General features: G+C 32.2%; 1 protein-coding gene across 5 annotated transcripts in view; it reads right to left on the bottom strand.

The window, feature by feature from the left end:
- The window catches only part of LOC129983575 (uncharacterized), a 146,092-nt gene extending 136,293 nt beyond the window's left edge, over positions 1 to 9,799 (bottom strand). For 2 of the 5 annotated variants that reach the window (XM_056093104.1, XM_056093103.1), the window contains exon 1: positions 9,710 to 9,799. The gene's annotated coding sequence lies outside the window, so the exon portion shown is untranslated. The remainder of the gene's footprint in view (positions 1 to 9,709) is intronic. The other 3 variants (XM_056093105.1, XM_056093106.1, XM_056093107.1) reach the window with 3 other exon arrangements.
- Positions 9,800 to 22,601: the final 12,802 nt, after the last annotated feature.

The raw sequence follows: 22,601 nt of genomic DNA, 5'->3' as shown, positions 1-22,601 counted from the left end.
GGGGGGGGAAATCAAGTATATATTTGAAACGTCATCTTTCCGACCGATTGAAACTAAAATTTGAGACAGAACTATAAGATTAGTAATAAAATCCTATACCGAATTTCATTTATTTAGATCTTCTGAATTTGAGTTAATCATATTTGCATGCTTTCAAATAATACAAACCAAAAGACGGCCAACCTTTAAGAGAATTTGGTTCAAAGTTCGATATGAATTTATATACAGATATTAAAACTACTCATCAAATTTTACATTTGGCAGTTATTATGTTACTTAAATTTGGATAAACTTTCACTGAATGAATTTCGTTCACACTTTAATAAAGTTGGTGAAGTTATTCAAATTTAACGTTTGAATAACATACCAAATTTTATCCGTCTAGCACAAAACGTTTTTGAGTTATGATATTCGAATAAAAGCAGACATGAAAGCAAAATTATATTGTTGTTTTCAACTCATGAAATTTTGAGACGCGGTGGTCCTTATTTCAGATAACAAAATTGTATGAAATCATATCCATGTAGCTCTTAAATTTACTTATATTAACGTCTCGTTTGGAAGTAACTTTATGACTGCTCTGGAACGACCCTCTCTACTTTGAAATCCAGACGGTTAACTGGACGACACCCGAGCTGCCATCCATCTTTCCAAGCTTCTGCACTACACATACAGAAAATATGTTTTGCCACAGAGTTACGTTATGTTTTGCCACAGAGTTACGTGCATCAAACTCCCGTACACGACGAATCTTTAGAAAAATAATGTTTTGAACTTAAAACTCGCCCGCCCCAGAACCGATACCTTACCACCAGGTCACCGCGCCCTTTTCTATCTCTTAAAGTTTTTTTAATTACATGTAGGTTATCTGTAGAAATTGGAAATGCTACTTAAGGGTAAAAGTTATAAGTAAAGTTTATAATGAGCAGAAAGAAAAACCTTTCAATACGATAATGAATTAAAAGCATTACTTTGACGAAACTAATTAAATAAATAAGACTGAAATGAAATAGTTTTGAAATAAAAAATATAAAAAATAATGCCGCAGTTTTAATTCCGGAAGTGACGCAGAATTTTCCGAAGCTATTCATAAAGTTAATTACGCAGAAAAATCACACGCAATTACAGATTCATTTTACAGACATGAAGTTCAAAATATAAGCGAATCAATCGTCATCATCTATACTGTTCGTTTCATGATTCCGAGACTATCACGTTTTGATGCTTGCACTTCGCTAAGGGGTGGTACGCAAAAAGATGAGCGGTCAATTTCACGAATAATCTTTCACCTTATTGCTAAATATAAACATCTCCTCCTTCCAATTTTCCTTTCACCTCTTTTTTTAAACGAAATAAATTCTTCCTGGCGAATGCGCAATAAAGCACTGAGGGTTTTAGAATCCGAGAATGAATAGTACAAACATGTAAGTTTTATTTACAAATATTTTTTTTAGCATATATCGATTATAATATTTTTTTATTCTTTTCTAAGCATGAGAAAGTATCAATAAGTAATGCACATTATTTTGTACTCAATAATTAAAAACGCAATACAATATGAAATGGAAGTATTATCAATTTATTAGATTTCGGTATAACTACCATTCATGTTGAGGCATTTCTTCCAGAGCTGGAACAACTTAAAAATCCCACTCTCACAGTACGCTATCGGGCCGTTCGTGTAAAACTGCAACGATTTGATTGGAAAATTTCGAGGCACTCTGATGGATGGATTTGGCATCCTTAAACTTTTATTAGTTTATACTCATGAGGAGGTTCTTCTTTAAATTAAATATAAGAAAATAATAACAGCAACAATAAACCCTCCACTGTTTTCTTTGCATGAAATAGGTAAAAACTGAATGGACTCCACTGTAAAGTTTTGAAGCACCCACCATACAATCCTAAACTTGGCACTCAAATTTTCAATTATTTGGAGCCATGAAGAGGCTCCCCAGCGTTCAGAATCTTGATTTTGAAGATGACCTAATACGAGCTGATGGCGTTCTGTGTTTTGGCGAGTTTTTCAAATCCATCCACTTCTTGAACAAATGCCGCCAATTTGATTGGAAACTATGCCGAAAATTAATAAATCGGTAATACTTTCATTTCCGCTTCATGATGCCATGCATAGCATTTTTTTACAATAGCGTAAGGAAATTATGTGCGTTACTTACTAAGACTCCCTCGTATATTAAAATTTCATCGAAGATATAGTTTGATTTTTAATCACAAATAGCTGTAGAACAATCCGCTTTTATTAAAGTTTATGCTATATAAATGGTATTCTCACATGGAAATTTATATTATATTATATATGTAACATTATTTTGGTTGAAGCAGAATGCAAGTTCGAAGATGTTGAAGAGACATGTTATATTTTAAAATTAATTTTAATATCCATTTCGTGAAAGCCTAATTATTTACAAGCAGAGACACGGACAAGGCAGCGCGGCACAAAAGCAGAAGAAAAGAAAAACGAAACAAATTATCACTAGTCTTATATAACATAGGGTTTCCGGCCACGTGTCGATGGAATACATGTGTTGACCTTTCACAAGGGTAACGAACGTATCACTTTCATTTGATACGTAGTACTGATGGCGCATCATTTTTACAAAGGAATTAATTAAACCGAAAGTGGAATTGGATCACGAAATAAGAGAATAGTTTTAGAATGAAGTTGCTATGGGCTAAATTAAGATAAAATCTTGAAAATTAATTAAATTGAAAATAGAATTAAAATATCATTATATTATATTATATATATATAAACAAATGCAAAAGGCCATTTGTTTTTACCTTCTATTTACAAAATAATAATAAGTTAATGGCAAAAAAAATTGCCATTAACATAACAAAAATCATCACTTTCCAGATTGTGGTGCATTTCCACAATATAATTACCCCAAGTATTTTTGGTATTATATTGTTCATAGATCAGCATACATAACTCCAAACTCCAGAGCATTATCGGCATTACCCTAAAATTGCAAATCGGTTAACATTATCTGTCGATGGGAAACCTGACTGTTCAACATCCAACTGGATGTAAACGCTAATACTCAAAACCTGGGCAAACTAAAGAATAAAGTTATGCGTGTGGATTTATTAACTGAACGATATATCTGTATTGTTAAGGAAAATGGCTTGTATGATGAATACCCAACAAGCTCATTAAAAGGATAACAACATTTTATACCATGGAAACAAAACATTGACACAGTTTGTAGACAAAACAATATTTGCAGTAAACAACTCGCAAACAGAAAATCAGTAATAAACAACCCTTATGGTACAAAGCGCTCAGAGATCGACCCTTCAAAGAGAAAAACTTCGATAGACTATTCAATTGCGCTCAACTCAACTGCCGGCTATACTTTTAAAACTTTCAATGCTCTAGAAAAAAATATTCTAGAAAGAAAGCTGTAACTCGAACCCTAAGGGATTTATCCAAATATTTTAAAGCGTTCGTTTTTGTCTCTAAATTCTTCGTTCAATCACCATGACTAAGGGTTACTGACTCACCATCCCTTCAGCATCTGTTAGACGTGTTTATAGGGATGTTATCTGTTATGAGTGTTTATAAAATTTGCCGCACAGGGAATCAATATTACAAATTATGACAATATCAAATTGTAGACTAAATCCGTGTAGAATATTTTGCATATCTGCCTACTTAGATATATTTTTGTGAATACATGACTCAAAAATGACAAGAATTATCAAAATAAATTTTGTTTCCAAATCTTAGATTGATTAGTTGTCGAGTGGAGAAAACCGAATATGCATTTTGTACGCCTTTTAACAACCGATTAAAAATCAAAATTTGACCAAAAAAAAACCTTGTAATTTAAATATTAAGATATCACATATTAAGGTATCGCATTAAGCTATCTATTAAGATATCTCATACTGAATTTTATTTAAATAATTTCATTTTCGAATTTATTGAGTTTACAAACATGCAAATTGTATATACGGTTTGACAGATAATAAACTCACTGAAAGATTCAATTCAAAATTCAATGCAATCTATGCTCTGAATGCAAAATACCAAATTTTATCTATGTAGTTCTTTACATTATATAATCATCGTGCCTATTTTCATTCGGAGAGACAGACAAAATTGCTCCATTTCCCTGTGCCTATAGCCATTATAGTTACAAATTTGTGGTGAAAGCTTATAAGGCAGTTAATAGTTACGTTACACGAGCAATTGCTTTTGTATTGTGGTCATGTTACTCGGCTGCGAACCCCAAGGTCCCAGATTCATTCCAACCAGCCACATTGGTGAACTCGGAAGAAGATCCTTCAACCTTCATACAGCTGTTATGGCATCATCTACCCACAGCAAACCAAAGATTCGTCAGATTCACTTGACGCAGCAACCCAAAGTCGGCAGGCTCACTTGACGCAGCAACCCAAAGTCGGCATACTCACTTGACACAGCAACTGCTCACCCACACACGCTCGCCATAACGCTTGGCGCTGCTCAAATGGGTACATGCACATTAGAATCAACAGCTAATACATCACCAGTCAACAGCCATATCATTCGTCTCACCTCCGACTCACTGGAGGGAGAGTCTGTGGTGAAAGCTTATAAGCCAGTTAACAGCTACCCTACACGAGCAATTACTTTTGTATTGTGGTCATGTTACTCGACTGCGAACCACAAGGTGCCAGGTTCTATCCTCGCTCATACCAATCCGCCACAAAATAATTAATTGTGCAGACAGGAAGATAGACAAACTTTAAAGGATTTCGTTCAAAATTCGATAGAAATCTTCAAATTTGGTGTAAAAAAGCATACCAAATTTCATCCGCCTAACTAGATGAATTTTTGTCTGATCGTGTTCATACACAATCAGATCAATGAACTAATAGATAGCTTGATTAAACGTTTATGTCATTCGGATTCAAGAAGATAAAAAATGTGAAGATTTATCCAATTCTCATAGTCGAATTTTTCGACGATTAAAACACTTTTTATTTTACTCTTCTCACATGACAGACTAAAAAGTGCATAAAATCTGTTAAGTATGTAATAAAGATAAAAGAAGAGCACTACAAATATTTTTATTTGAACCGGAATCAGTTTTTTTTTTTTAATTACATAAATTGGCGAGCAAGAAAATCTCAGTAAATTAAATTATCTTTTCTTTCATAACTTTTTACTTTCCAACTTTTTTTAAGAACTAAAGCCACTCTTTTGGTGACAAAAGATCTCTTATTCTTTCCTTTTTATGACATAATAAAACAGAATCTTAGCAATACAAGATCTTCTTTTAAACTCAAGGCTGTCATATTTAAAACAAAGATACAAAAATAAAGTTCATGCAAATAAAAAAATTAGTGCATTGTACAAAGTTTGAAAGACGTAACAACAATCGACTGTCATTTTTATTAAATTACATTTCACGTTATATTTCTTAGAATACTAAAACGTCAATGCACAATTACGGTTTGCTGTTTTCAGTTATTTTCAAATGGTTCGTAGAAATGAGAAAATCGATACAAATTTCAGGTATAGATCGGATTCAAATTATACAGCCGGTAAAATTCAACACGAAAATTGTATCAGTCACTGAACTGGACGAGGGTTTTTAACGTGAAAGAAAGAAAATAATAATGAGATCGATTTATTCGGCTTAGATCTTTCTCACAGATTGCAATGGTCTATCTCTATGGATTCTAGCAAAGAAAAACATTGGTTATTGCACTCGAGTCATATTTGATTACCACATCTATGACAACTATAGATATTCGAATTCAGACTATGAATATTATAGATATTTATACTTTTACTAGCCGCCTTTGATGACCAGCTTGTTCGCACAAACTTCACCCTGACTTTTCTGGCATGAATATAACTGAATATTAATAAGTTTTAGTTATATTAACGTCCCGTTTTAAGCAACACTAGGGTTATATTGAGACGGACCTCGTAATTTTGAACCATGGTCAGATGTGGAGGACGACACTGGAGCTTGCACCCCCCTCTCCATACCACGCCACACCAGCGGGAGTACGTTTGACCCTGGCGGATTTAATGTGCAACATACCCCCTTACACAACGGTTGTTCGGTGGGATCGGGTCTCGAACCTGAAATCCTACGGTTCACTAGCCGAGACCTTACCACCAGGTCACCGCGGCCCGAATATTAATAAGGAATTATTTATTAATATTTCATCTTGATATTTAAAAAGATATACACGCATGAATCAAATGGAGTTAATTAACAAATTACATCTCGGGTAAATTAAAATGTGTATATGCTAACCTTTAAAATGTATAACTCAGTTATTTCATGGAATTTTTAATTACATCTCAATTGATTATGATTTCATATAATTTCTAGATATATCCTAATATAACATAAAATTATGTGAAATAACAGATTTCATGCTTTAGCGATTCAAGTCATTGCGATTGCAGGCTGGTGGCGGTTAAGCCTAATTTTGGACAGGATTAAATTTCCTGTTTGATGCCAGAATTTTCGTTTCGCTTACATTTCTTTCCTCTGACAGTATGGAAGTTTTGTTGACAACCGAGTATTTTAATATTCTGTAGCTCCGTGAATTAGAACAACGCGTTAAGCTTATTGCAGCTGTAAAGCATTCAAGGAAGTTGTCTGAAGTGTTCGTGTTTGTTTACTTTTGACAGTTGCCATTCGATAATAAGTAATACTATCGATTTTCATGCCGCATACGTTATATATTATCGTTTTCCTTTAGAATCTAAGTCATATGACATTCGAATCCGGTTTGTTGCAAGCGGCGAATTTACTATTGGAATCAGATAGATAGAATATTTATTTATTGTTTAAAGCATTACAAACAGAAACAACATTTCTCATTGATACATGGTTTATACGGTGTTTCATTTTCAATTTTTTATCAATGTAGTGATAAAATATTTCATTTGTACGACCCAAAAACTCGATTATACACCATTTTTCCTCTTTCTAATATTCACACATTTTTCCTTCTCAATCGCAACTTCTCTTTTCCTATTAATGAATGAAAATAGGAAAAATATTTTTTTTAGGAAGTCCCAAATAACATCCCCTTCCGAATTACCATTCCCAAGTAAAAAACTAGGGAACAATAGAACGTATGGAGATATCTCATGGTTGGAGGGTAGGAAATGACAATAGGATGGCCAGTTCAGGATCTCTCAACTAGAGACTGATATGTCTGGTAAGAACATCATTCTCGAGTTCCTATACTTTTGGAGGTCCATGTTTTATTAAGTATATATTTTTGTTCCGTTTGTTTCGAAAACATCTAAAAAGTGTAGATCACTATCATAGAAAACGGAAATAGAAATTATGAATTTAATTTAGTTGTAACTGTTTTAAAGCAACACTAGAACTATTTTCGGACGGACCTCGTCATTTTGAATCGCGGTCAGATGACGAGTAAGACACATGAGTTGCCACCCCCTCTCCATACTTCCACTCCACACCAGCGGAAGGGCATTTGGCCCCGACGGATTTGACGTGCACCAGGCTCGCTTACACTACGATTCTTCGTTAGAGTCGGGTCTTGAACAATGAAACCTTCCGGTTCTGAAACCGAGACCTTATCGCCAGGCCAGCGCGGCCCATAGAAATTATAAAAGATTTTGACAGGAGTATAGGATTAACAAAAAAAGAGTTGGCAAAAATAATTATAATTTCTACTATTATAATTTCAACTTTGAAAACTTTTGTTTATAACAGATGAAATCTGGTGAAAGAAGAGCAGCTTGTAAACGCTGCTCTCTTGTTTCTGTATTGAAGAAATTGCTTGTACAAGAAGGTAAATAAAATCCGGAGATGAAATCCTTTGTGATGAAATTTTTATTTGCATGAAACATATTTGAGAATGAACCGATGCTTACATAAAAATCAAAAGTAATTGCACTGAAATTGGATGTAAAAGTTTCATTTCTTAATTCGATTTATAACACTTTACTGAATTCTCACAGACAATCGGCACGTCAAACGACAACTATAATTGAAAAAAAAAATCTAATCATGTACCTGTATGCACATAAATGATATAAAATGAAAATGTGCATTTAATATTCAAGAGATGCGATAATGGTATGATTTTTCTCGTTTATTTGATAAATATTTAATTTTAAAATTCCATTATTGTTTCAAAAATAGGCTTAGCTTTATTTATGATAATTAGAAATTATTATAATAGTACTTGCCACTTAAAGACCTATTCTATGTAAATGGCATCTTTATGTAAGAATATGCAAGAGATACGATAAGCGGAATGCATTCGATATTTTTATTTATGTCGGTGTTTTAAACGTTTTCTTGGGCAAAAATTATAATTTGTTTTAAAGCTAACAAAATGCATTCTAAGCAATGCTTTTCATTGAATGAATATATTTTACATCATACAGTAGAAATTCTAGTATTCGAACTGCTCGCGAATATAATCATCTCGGAAAATCGAAAGCTCCGTTAATAAAAACTAGATTCTGAATCACAATTTTTTTTAACAAGATTTTCTGAAATTTTTATTTGAAATTATAAAAATAAATTCACAAGTAGTACCGCATATATGTATTTCAATAAAATTTTGTACTCGTTTTTAAAATTGTTTAATAAGCAAAATAACGAATGTTATTTGTTTTTGTTTTTTTAAAGTTTGATTTACATTTCCACAATGAACCTTTAAGGAAATAATATTTATCCCCGTTCTTCAACAAAAAATTTTCCGATACAGAGCCATTGTTTTTTTCATGGAAATATAAGGAATTGGCCCATATTACCAAAAAAAGGCTTGAAAATCGAACTGTGTTTTTATTTATTTTTCCAAATAACTTGCATTATAAAAGATTATATCCGAATAGTTGACCTTACATTAGTCTTTGTATTCTGAAAATCGGCTCCAGTGACAAACTTGGTGACTTTTTTTAAAAAAATTCACCGACTTAATTAAAAGTATGAGAAGCACATTTCGATTTTCTAATACCGCTTCGGTTAATAGAGGTACGGACAATCAAAATGTAATTATGTTTCATTCATTCTCAAAGTACATATCCTGCATTACTACAAATGCTTTAAAAAAGAATAAAAGCTGTTGGATATTGATACAGAATTGCTCATATTACTAAGAAAGTGCCTAAGAATAAACTGTATCAGTATTTTTTCCTCCAAATAACTTGAATTATAGGAGACCACTTCCCATTAGTTGACCTTATATAAGCCTTCGCATTCTGAAAATCGGCTCCAATGCCAAACTTGACGCCTTCTTTAAAAAGAAATCACTGACTTTATTTTTAAAGAAATGAGAAATATACTTTGACTTTCTAGTACCGGTTCGGTTAATAGAAAGGACAATCCAAATACTACTATGTTTCATTTATTTTCAAAATACATGTCTTGTATCATTACAAATGCTTTAAAAAAGAATAAAAATCATTTAATGAAATAAATTATTAATCAAGTTTAATTAATGCTTTTTTTGTATGCTCCCACTTTCTAGTAATATGCTGCAGAAACTTCGATTATTCATTTGTATATTAAACATTTCTATAACATCGCCGCATAAACTTTCATTATCAAATACATTTTTTCAAAAAATACGACAGACTTAAATAAAAATACGCAATCAATTTTAATCAGACATATAAATAAAAGTTCATTTCAAAATATTTTCTAAAACTGTAAGAAAAAAAAAAGTAGAATTTTCTTACCTGTCTGCCTAGCCAAAAGGTAAGTTGATGGTTCAAGAAGTAACACAAACTCTCTACCCGCGTTTTACAAAAACAGGTGTGGCTTAAAACTCTGGCGCATGCGTCGGAACGTTTCGAGTAACGATCATAAGTCCGAGCAACACAAGCCCTGGTACAAAAAAGAAATTGCCTTTCAAATTAGTACTTCCACTTATACCCCTTTTGCTCTCAAGGGAAAAGCAGCAAATTCATTGTTACGGTCAAGGTTCTGTAAGTGCACGCCTTTTTACAATCAGCGTGCGCGAGATATTCGATTTTTCTGAAAATTGGGCAAGAAATCTCAGCTACGGAATGTGTCTGGCTTTCACAGTAATGTTTGAGTTTCGTGAGAGGATAAAGACGGATCGATCCTGCTTGAAAAATCAATATAACCGAACAATTGAAATCCTTTTTTCATGATTAATGATGGCAAAAAGACAGTCCATTCGTATTTTCACTTTTACAAAAAAAAAAAAAAAAAAAGCGAAATTTAATTATAATCCGAAGCGGTTCATGCATTGCAATCTTACAGAGCTGTAATGGCTATCCCCATAAGTTTGGGTCTCGGGGCACTTACATCTTTCTCATGTTCTCCCATTGCCCTCAATCCTCTCTATAGAGTGGATATTTATATGATATCCCATATCATTAGTCCACTCCGATTGCCTTTTTGTAGTACCCAGACTTTTGATATTTATTTTTCTTGGGACTTGTTGATATTTACGGCCACCTGTTTACTTGACAATTTTCAGTCTACGTCAAGTTCTATTTTACATTAGATGCCAAGATGGTTGCGTTATAGTTTCATTGACTGCAATTTACGGCAGAAAATTTTTGTTGGCGATGTTTGCAACTTTTTGGCGATTTATCGCTGGGGTAGTAAATATTAACAAGTACCTTGTTTCTCTATATATTTAAATATTCCACTTATAATTTCCGCAAATACTAATCGTCTGCATCCTTTAGGGTATTGATATCAAACTTGCGGTTCGCATCTGCTGCTTTCGCGGTCTAGCAAAGATAGAAGTATGTAACAAAATTTCGATTGAAAATTTCGTAACCGATTTTTAGAATCTCTGCTTGTATATATAGTTATTAGTAACGAACCACAACATTTGCCAATGACTAATTTTGTGACTTCGACGCACCATTGACATCCAGCAATAACAACGAATATTTATATTTCTCTTTAGATTTAGTATCTGTAACGAACTTTCTGCAGTTGCAGATGTCGAGATCCGATGTCTTTCAACAAAATTGGGGTACCTACATTTTACAAATAATTGATAATGAGTTTTTGTAAATACTCGAAAATTTGCTCATGAAATTATTTCAACGTTTGAAAGCACTTACCAGTATTACCGGAAAAACATTTTCAATTATGAAAGGACTTGGAGTGCAATCAGATGAACGATTATTGACAATTATCTTGGAGCAGTTTTGAAATTCATTCTTTCTGATAAGATGGCCCTCAATGTTGGGAATAGGAGTTACGACTTCTCACCAAGGTGGATTAAACAGCTGCCTAGGGTTGCTAAGCAGACAGGAAAGTCGCAAACAGGTTGATAAAAATTTTCATTTTCGCCAAATAAAATAAGTTTGTAAAAATTGCAAACTCTATGAATTATACGCTATAGGATAATATCAACATTTAACGCATTCGCTGCCACGACTCACGTCTGATATTTGGGCCATTTGTTGTTGTTTCTTATGGTACTTGTCATAAACAAGCCCACTGACGAAGTTAGCGATTTTAAACCGAGAGAATGTCTCTTGTTTCAGTACCGCCATCTAGGGGCAAGAGTACAAACTTAGCTACTCATACGTCACAACCCTTTTTACGGGGCAGACTTCATTCATGCATTTCATTCACAGATAGTAATTTAGACCTGAATCAGAACACGATCACTTCTGAACCAGTGCCCCCCATTGGTATTGTCTCGACATGAAATGTCGTGACCACGATGGATTTATATGTGCACCAGCCACCACATATTCGGGGAATCTTCGGTCTGCGGGGTTCGAACTCATAACCCAATGGATGCGAATCCAACGCCCTACAACCGGACTGTACCGGCCTTCATTTGTACCATCTGTCTAGTTAGATTATCCCTTTTTTGCTATCTCTTATCTATAGTAGAGAAGGGATTATCTAATTAGATAGACGGTTTGGTACAATTATATATTATCTGTAACGTACAGACGCGAAATGCGACAATCAACGTGTTAATTAAGTATAACTAATTAGGTTTCGATATATTGATTACACTCACCTAATTATTAGAATATTTTTAAACATCGAACCTGTGCTTCGACAATATTGTGTAGAAACGTGGATGCTGGACAGACTGGAATCATAATAAATAAAGACATACGTTTTCACCAAGCTAATAAAGTAAGAAAAAAAAAAGATCAAATTAAAATACATTATTACCTTCTTAAAAACTTGCGGAAATATGAAACTAAATTGACCATTTTTATTGATCAACTTATTGGTCATCATTGCACTGCCGAGGGTCATAAATTTGCCTCTGGAATAGATAGTTGAAGAGAAGAGATGCGGAGTTTCAGGAAAAAAAAAAAAAAAAACATTTAATTATAACGCTCTTCTTGTTCTTTTGTGCTTTCAAAAGGAATCTAAATTTCAATAAAAATTAATGATTTTCTTTTGATGGCCACATAAACTCCGACCTTGTAATCATTTTGAGCTTGGCACCCAAGTCTGAGAATGCTGAAGATTTTGAAACACTACACATTTAACTCTTTATATTTCACGAATGAATTGTATTTTCACACATTTGCTCTAAAATAAAATTGTTAATGTAATCTCTAAAAACTTCAAAAACTTATAAATATATCCATCTGAAAAAATGGAGTCTACAACTGATTGCTCGACAAAAACTTGTAGAGAAGACGAGAAAGATAGCATATCTTATGAAAGAATTTACTTTGAAGCTAATGATAAATTTATGAAGTAATTATAATTATAAATAATAATAAATTTATGTGGTATTAATAAATAATAATAAATTTATGAGGTATTAATAAATAATAATAAATTTATGAGAAAATTATAAGTAATAATAAATTTATGAGGTAATAATAAGTAATAATAAATTTATGAGATAATTATAAGTAATAATAAATTTATGAGGTAATTTTAATTATAAGTAATAATAAATTTATGAGATAATTATAAGTAATAATAAAATTATGATTTAATTTTAATTATAAGTAATAATAAATCTATGAAATAAGAGTAAGTAATTTTCGAAAAGTAAAGAGATCGGTCAACGATTCCTTTAGTAACATTAGATGAATTTATCTATACTTTGAATGTTTTGACGATCAGTGAAAATAATTCTTTTATTACCAAATCTCAAAAATAATTCACCACATATGTGCTACCTGTCACCTTGAATTATTAAATAGCTATAATATAATTAAACCTTAATTTTACAGACATATATCTTACCTTCTAAAGTTGTTGTTAACCCCTTGACTTACGAATTTATTTATTTTCCTAATTAGATGACACATCTTATTTCGAATATTTATTGTCATTTTTTTATAACAATATATGGTACATTTCAGATATTGAAACGTTTCTAAGTGTGTTTTTTTTTCTCATTTTTAAATACTTAATTCTGTTGCTTAATTGCAGATTTAAAACTAAAAATTTAGCATTTCGATGAGCTTGTCAGACGCATCGTATGCGAAGGGGATAAGAATATTTAAAAACGTAAGAACAAAATGTCGCAACAAGCCTATCTCGTAATGCCTAATGTTGCAACAAGCCTATCTCGTAATGCCTAATGTTGCATTAATTGCCTAATGTTGCAACAAGCCTATCTCGTAATACCTAATGTTGCAACAAGCCTATTATAATTTCAGAATCTTACAGGGTTAAATATAAAATAATTGATTTAATATCGGAAGCTCTATAAACTAAATTTTACAGTAAAGATTTTGTAACAGATGATTATTAAATTAGTGTAATCATAAAAATTTTTAACATTTAAAATAAAAGATATTAATTGATTTTAAATGGTTATCAAGAAACAGATAAGGCTTTTTATTTAAATGAATAATATTTGAACAAAGAATCAAATGAGCAATATTTGAAAATCTACTTTTACAAATTTCTACTAAATAACTATTAATGAGCTGTCCTTTAACAATGGGCAGTGATCTCCCAAAACATTTTCTGTAAACTCTCCAATAAAGGTTTTAGCCCCCTTTCTCCTCCTAAAATCGGGAGTTTGGATTTACCATTCCTTAAATGGTATTGGTGAACGATAGTTACAATATATAAATTTTTTTCGGGTATCCAGCAGTTTTACTTTACATGAATCTAACAGTTTACTCGATAATATGTATTTTAGACGCTTGTTTTCAGACCGGTTAGCTCCAAAATTTGGCGCAAAATTACCATTGTAATTGCAAGCTAACATATCGAATTGGATACTTTTCGGGTAGCCGGGAGCAAGCGAAAATTCGCCAGATTATTTAAACTTGCACCCCCGCAAAAAAAAAAAAAAAAAAAAAAAAAAAAAAAAAAAAAAAACTTGTAGCGTTAAGTTCGTATGCAAGTTGGCGCAGGTCTTGGCTACGAAGGTCTAACTGATTGATAGGCAGACATAAATGAAAAAACTGCCGTTTCCAGACTCAGCGAGATTTGAAATGTGGATCTCGAGCTCAATTACAATACTTCCTCTGCACTTCATATACGAGAAAGTAAAAAGAATTCAAAAGAAAACAATGGCATTATGTAGACAATATGGCGTCATGTTTTTAGTCCTCTTTATAATAGTTAGCCTTATGAAAGGTACTATCCTATTGAACGTTTAGCGATATGAGATGCGTGAGGATAGAATCTGGGACCTTGTGGTTCGCAGTCCAGTAACATGACCATGATACCAAAACAATTGTTCCGGTAGCAAAGCTGTTAACTGGCTTATATGATATTCACCACAAACGTATGGGAATAAAATGTTGGGATAAAATCAGCAAATACACAAATTGGGCCTCCTCCTCCTTCCATCTTAACCGATTTCTGCATTTTGGAATTCAATGTATAACGTTTTATATTTTATAATATAATGAAGAAAACCGAGTATGAACACCATAGTAGAAAAACTAAAAGAAATTTGTTAAATATCTTTTATCATTGGTGACGAACCAAATACAAAAAGTACCCTCCAACCAGGGTGGTCAAAAAAGGGGTGAAAAGAAATGATATGTATCCAGAATGGTCTCCCAAAAACTTTCTCACATACTCTTAATAAAAAATATCATTCTTATCCCCCCATGACATAAAATTGTGGATCTTTGCTAGAGACACAAATGCTTTGTTTCCCATTGCAGAACAATGATATTATAATATTGTTACGAAATTTCCGGGTTCGTTTGGATAGTGGAAGTGATATGGTGTGGAGAACGCTCAATCAGCAGGCTGCGGTAGAAAAAAATAACGACGTTTATTTACACGAAGACAGGACAGCACAAAGACGACAACTATGTACAGCAGAGACGAACACAGTAGCACACTTCAATAGACAGCAGCACACGAAGCTGATAAACAGAATCCAGCAGGAGAGGGGTTCCTGGGAGCTGCGTTCTACCGTCTCTCCAACGGCTGAACTTCTCGCCTTAACTGCCGACTCGCTACTTCTCACACGACTTTACACCACCTTCCTGCAGCTTGAGAGTGCCTGTCTTTTATAGTTGCGGGGGGGGGGGTCTAGAATCTTCCAGACCAACCAGGACGTCTCTGGGTGTATCTCGGTTCCTACTGGATGGATTGTGAAACTTCTCGAACTTTCCAGTATGATCCATTTTGTTGCCAAAGTCGCCAAATTCATCGCCAAGTCGCCAAATGGTCACCAAGTTAGTCGCCAAGCTCTAAGTTCATTGACGGTCAGCACGCACAGGACAGTTCGTACATCCTGTCTTTCTTACGATGACACTAGTTGTACTAGGAAGCAAAATTACAGGTCTGTAACAATATTGATCTTTATTATACTGCGAAATATTGATTGCTATAATATTGTGATATATGGATCTTAGGCGTGAAGTTAGCATTTGTGCTAAATCTGTCATTAGATCATTGGTGACTTTTTTTTTTTTTTTTGACATGCGGTTATTACTACCAGTTTTTTTTATGTTTAGGCGCCAAAACTTGACACATAATTACAACTGCAGACAAAAAATCACCTAAACATTTATTCGAAATCGAATAAAAATAACCTCTCAGACTGAATGGTTTGACAATTTACAAAGAATCATTATAATCTTTTCTTTCGTTCTTTTCTATTTTCCGAACCTTTCGCTTTATCGGGAAAATCTGAGTTTTAAGTAATGCTAGATGTATTAAATTAAAATTTCATGCAAACTTAATAATCTGATAAATGGCTATGAAGTATTCAGAAAACTAAAGGGCCGATTGCAGTATATAAATATTAAAAGATGGTGGCTATTCCTAAAGAATATTTTAGAGCATTTACTAAGCTGAAAAAAAACCAAGCAATAACAGTAGTGGCGCCATCTATTGACTCTTGTAATGATTAAATTTAATGGACTAGAACAAATGAAATCTTAACTGCACTTATTGTATAAACTGCACCTTCTGTATAATGATGTAGCGATGGTAAGTAAATTTGAGACAGAAGTTTAATAAATTTTTGCATTTTTGACACATACATTGGCACCCGAGCTTTAGAATTCTTCTTTCGCCTTCTCATCATATTTGGTTTTAAATTTGAGAATACTATTGGTTTGTTTGTTTGTTTGTTTGTTTCTATTTCGCAAATGAAAAAGTAAGCATATGCTTTCGCTAAAAAAGCAAATCAGAGTACCACATGTAGTAAAGCAAAAGCATGCGGTTTAATGCAGTACCACACTGGATTTGGAAGTATTGGTTTCCAAGAGACAATAGGAGGTCACTCATGGATACAATGCCATAATTTTAATAATAAATAGATAGAATTTTCGAAAATGCATTAATTGAAACCAAAAGATTAAAAGTAGATGTAATATATATATCAGTAAAATTACACTGATTAATTATACAATTGAAACTATGATTATGTTAACATTTCTTCCCATGCATTAAACAATGAATATAAGTAGGAAATATCAATGAAGGAAATAAATCTTATATGTAGATAGATGTACAGGTGATCAAATTTAAAATTATTTCAGATAATTTTAACATTTGTTTATTTTTTTAAAGAGCAGTAAAAAAAACTATCATTAAACATTTTATAGGGTAAGATTGTGGTAAAATATATGCTATAATAATAGTTAAAAAAAGTTGGAAGAATTTTTAAAAAATCATGGAAAATGTCATTCTATCAAAAGCAAGTATTTTATGGAATTTTAAATTTATCAAAATAAGTAACAAACACAATTATTCATAAGTAAAAAAGAAAAGTAAACTATTCAAAATATTTCGTATTTTCAGTCTTCTGACAAAATTTTGAAAGTACGATAGTTTTAAATATTATGACACTAGTTTCTAAGGTTTCAGATAATTGAATAACCACTAAACTAATATTTCAGTTCGACACCATCAAGTGTTCAGAAATCGCCTAATGATTGGTATTTGGTCGCCCTTGCTAAAATACATGGGGAAATTATTGGTATTGGGTCACCCATTGTAAAAATACATGGGGAAATGATTGGTATTGGGTCGCCCATTGCAAAAATACATGGGGAAATGATTGATATTGGGTCGCCGATTGCTAAAACACATGGGGAAATTAATGGTATTGGGTAACCCATTGATAAAAACAGGTCGCGAAATGCTGGGTATAACGTCGTCCGTGATAATAACACATCGCCAAATGATCGGCAAATTCGTCGAAAACAAGCTGGAACGACCATCGCGTGGCGAATCGCCGAGGGACATGACCAATGTCGGGCCCAACCTCGCTCGTTCTGTGGGGCAACGATTGGCCGACGATCTTTTGCTACTTGGAACTGTGGTTCCCCAGTAATATATGGTTTTGAGTGCTGAACTCTCCAACCTCAAAACTGACGTTACCGAATTTCTGCTGTTCTTATAATATAAATCATATCGAGCAAGTATTTTGAACCTCTTTAGATTAACTGATTAGGTTTCCCAATTTGATGCAAATCTAAAATGAAGACGAATTCGAATGAATATTAAAAGAAAGAGAAAGAGAGATCAGTTGTCCCCTCTACAAGAGCCGGGTCTGGCTAGGCAGAAGCTCATACCTCAAAATTCAAAGAGTTGCTTTTGGTCTTCATATCAATCAATCAGTGTTATGCAGAGTGAACTTTCACGTGTCGCCAAACAACCAACAGATCTGCGCTTCTCTCTATTACTATTATTGAGGAAAGATAATATAGTAGCTATTACTACTATATTATCTTTCCCGCCTTTTCGTCACTTTTTTTTTTTTTTTTTGTCATATAACTCTCAGTACGAAAAAGAAAGCATAGAGCACCGGATATTCTGAGATAAAAATTTATTAAATTAGATTTCTAAAAAATAGAAATGCTGCTTTAAAGAATAATACTTTGAGGTACTACAGCTCTGAACCCTAATGAAAACAACTACTGGTCCTATGTTGAAACTCAAAAATATATTTGCTTTAAACTTAATTTATTGAAGTTAAAGTGAAAAAAAAATTAAGTGGATTGAAAGTTTTAGCCCGAAAAATAATGGTACAATCATAACTTAGGCTCCATTAATCAATTTTTATTTTACTTAATTTTTTTTAATTATTTAGCAGAAATAACGCAACCTTGAAAAATGTATTTAATATTGGCGCAACATACGTGAGAATAGAAAAATTTAATAATTCTATCCATGAAAACATTTTTCTTGTAAAATATATTCACAAATTTTTATTATTTTTTTAAATTAAAAGAAATACTCTATGGAAACAAAATTGAAAACATTGGAAAGCTTATTTCTTAAAATTAAAATCGTTGTACAAATGGTTTTTATTCAATTGCATGTTTTGAATTTACTACGGAAGAAAGTTAATATTTTGATTAGTCTTTAATAAAGCAACGTTCAAATAAAAAAAAATTTTAAACCTGTCTTAGTGTGATTCTATTGCGCAAGAAGTAATAGAATCGTAACTTTTTATCCAATTGCCTTTCAGAATATTCTTTAGCGATTTATACTTGAACGAACGAATATCTATATTCATTCAAGCGTTTTGAAATTTTGAAAGAGCATGCTAGCCTACTAATGTACAGTATATATAACAATAGTGTAAAAGCTGAAAACATTGTGGTGGATAGCATATAAGCCAGTTAACAACTGCGCTACACGAGTGTACGCTTTTGTATCCTGGTTATGTTACTGGACTGCGAACAACAAGGTCCCAGGTTGTTCTATCCTTCGCGCATCACATACCGCTAAGTTGGTGACCTCGAACGATGAACCTTCGTACAGCTGTTGTGGCGCCGTCTACCCGCAACCAAAGTCATCAGACTCACTTGACGCGGCAACCACTCACCCACACAGACTCGCAATTCAACTGGATACCGGCCCATTAGACCACAGCTAATAAATACATCACCACTCAACATCCATATCGTTTGTCTCACCTCCGACTCACTGGAGGGAGAGTACTGCGGTGAATAGCATATAAGCCAGTTAACAACTACGCTACACGAGCGTACGCTTTTGTATCCTGGTTATGTAACTGGACTGCGAACCACAAGGTCCCAGGTACTATCCTTCGCGCATCACATACCGCTGAAACATGTTAAAATATAAAATATATTACACCAAACAGCGTATAATTTTACATAAGAATGAGAAGTGAGAAACCTTTCCACCTCTTTTTAACTCACTTCATAGTTGTGACAAGAAGAAAAATTGAATCTATATTCATGGCAATAGGTATACAGGATTACCTATTACTACATCTCTGCATTTCATATTTAAGTAATTATGATAAATGACGACGGAAATTAATTACGATTCTATATATTGTTACAAATCCCAGCATAGCCCAACTTTTTATAAGGAGATATCTACAGAAATTATTAATATATACATGGCCAATGGTCCTCTACATTGACAACAAACTTGGCGATCATTTAACGACTTAGGGATGAATTTGGCGACAAAAATGAAAAGTTCTTGGTTCTATCTCTATCAGAAACCAAGATTTGGAAATCTTTTGCCACGCCTTATCAGGAGACTATAAATGGTGAAGTGATCACATAAGAAACAGATTCTCCAATTCTTTGTTTGGAGTATTGGTCTAAGAGAGAGTTAGAAGTTGTGATCACTATGAGCTATTCCTATTTTTATTTTTATTATTATTTTGCGATTGTCTGTTTGCTTAAATTTTTGTATCAACCAGTACTGTTTTGTGTGTACATCAATAGTTTTGCTTTTGTTCTGTTTCTATCATGTTTTCTGGAATATTTGTCGAGTAAAGTATCGCTTTTCATTATCCAAAGCGCCGGATTTATTTTTGTTTAAAATTTAGGTTAAATAACAATAAAACATTGTGAAGAATCGACAATTTGGAGATGAAAACACGAGCGTAGATATATAGGCTATATTACAACCTAACGTTTTCATATGCCTTAATTGAACTGGAATCTTATTACTGGCTGGAAAAAGAAAATTTTTCTGCATCTGTACTTTTGTACACATTTGTGTTTGCGATGTCCAAATGTATATTACTAACAACCATGAGATGTGGTATATAACGATAAATGTATGTCGAAACATGAATTTTTAAATTTAATGTAGAAAATTTTTTTTAAAGTGCTGTTTTTTTTATAATTATTATAAGCCTTTGTCCTTAATATAATTTTTAATAATTGCACAAAAAGAAAGAAAAAAAACTAAGCACCATAAAAGAGAACAAACAATTGCCGTTCTAAAGAATTTTTTTTTATTTGGGGCTTCTTAATGTAGTATGCTAAATGTTCAGAATGTTTTTAAAAATTGTGAAAAATTGAACAATCGAAATTGAAATTTCTGAATCAAACATTATAATCTAATTCGGTTACCTTTTTTCATATTTATTACGATGATTATTCGAATATTTCCCTCTAATTTAAAATAAGAACTGTCAAATTCCCTTTTTTTCATTAGTTTTTAAGTTAATTGTTTTCCTGGTGAGTTCAAATGCTATTCTTCCGTAACAGAAGCTTTACTTCATAAATTTAACGGGATACCTAATTTGGAAATACAGAATCATGAAAATAATTTTTATATGATTTAAATTCTAATAGACTGCAAAAAAGAAGTTTTTAATTTCTTGGTTTTCTCTCTTTCTTTAAAATCTACTTCATTTTCATTTTTTCCAGACTTTTATCGTGTGCAATTTGCCAAGTGATCATGAAATAAATAAATATGTAAATTCATCATCATCTTTTTTACTTCGTCTGCATAGCTTTATTTTTGTCGGGTACATGATTTAATTTAAATTTCTAAACTTAACTATTTATAGGAAAAAAATATATATATAATGTCAGGAAATTCATTCCGTACTCTTTCTAGTAAATACTAGTTTTCATTAAAATTCTTTTCTGACGACTGTAAGAGTTATTATGTTACATAAGCAAATTTGCCTCGTTTGATATCAATCTTACGGATTAAAAGAATCTGACGTTCCAGCATTTTGGTAATTATATTAATATTTTTAATCGTTAATTAGTAATTATTTATAATACTTTGTCGATACTAAATGCTAATGCAACAGTTTTTCCAAGAAAAAGATTACTGATTTCCTTTGATTTTTGCTGACATTCAACATATCACTGGCAATGACTTGCAAGTTTTGCTTGTTAATAATACAACCCTCTATTTCCTGGGAAAAATTTCTCTCCGTCATTTTCATAAATATTTTAATTTAATAAATATTTTATTATTTTCCATAATTATTTAAATATTTAAATGGATTTATTATTTTTTCATAAATATTTAATGAAAGTGAAACTTATTAGCAACTTTTTATATTTTTACAGAATCTAAAACAAGTACTTCTTGTAGATTTTTCAAGAAACGCAGCAATTTTTTTTATATAAATTATCAAAGATGACTAACAAAAAATTCAAGATGATTGCAATCTAATATCAAATATTGTGTACATATACGGGTACTGTAAATTTATTCATTTTTAAAAAATGTCTCGGTTATTTTGTAAGCACAATTTTATTTCAAAAACTTAATAAAAGATGAAATCATGTATCGGACGGGAATAAGATTAAATGTGCAAAACTACAAGATGTACGCTTACTGCGTGTCACAAATTATTTCGTCAAATTTATTTTATTCATATTTAACTTTAATAATTTCATCAATAATATGTCTTCAATTCAATTTCTTTAATAAAAACTTTCGTCTCTTTAAACTTCTTGCAGTTTATTATTTTAAACATTATAAAAAAATCTTCTCAATACAAAATAATAATAATAATAAATGGACTGTAGAGTTAAAAAGTTGTTTTTAGTTGCTGTGTGTTTAATATGAAAGAACACTTTAATTACCAATATTTACATAAAATGAAAGCGTCTACTACAAAAAACCAAATCTGAATATATATTTGCTGAGTTGTAACTGGTATGACCAATACCTGTATATTATATTTAAAAAATTTTATTAATAATATTAAAATAAAACTATTAATGTCCAGAGTTTTTTTTTTTTTTTTTGTGTGTATTTTTGAATAAGTTCTGTATCCTTTTGTAAGCTAAATTGAATACTCGATAGAAAAATTTCCTATTAAACTTTTGGAAAACGAAACTGGTTTGTATTCGCACCTGTACCGAAAACTTCAAATAAGCGTAACGAAGCAAACATAATTCGGTTTAAATACTTTACTGCGCATATTGCATCACTCAATAGTTGCTTCAAGGAAAA

The sequence above is a fragment of the Argiope bruennichi genome, chromosome 9 (assembly GCF_947563725.1).
Source record: "Argiope bruennichi chromosome 9, qqArgBrue1.1, whole genome shotgun sequence".
In the NCBI taxonomy this organism is placed as follows: Eukaryota; Metazoa; Arthropoda; class Arachnida; order Araneae; family Araneidae; genus Argiope; species Argiope bruennichi.
The sequence above is the reverse complement of the archived record's forward strand: the minus strand, read 5'-3'. Positions and strand labels throughout refer to the sequence as shown.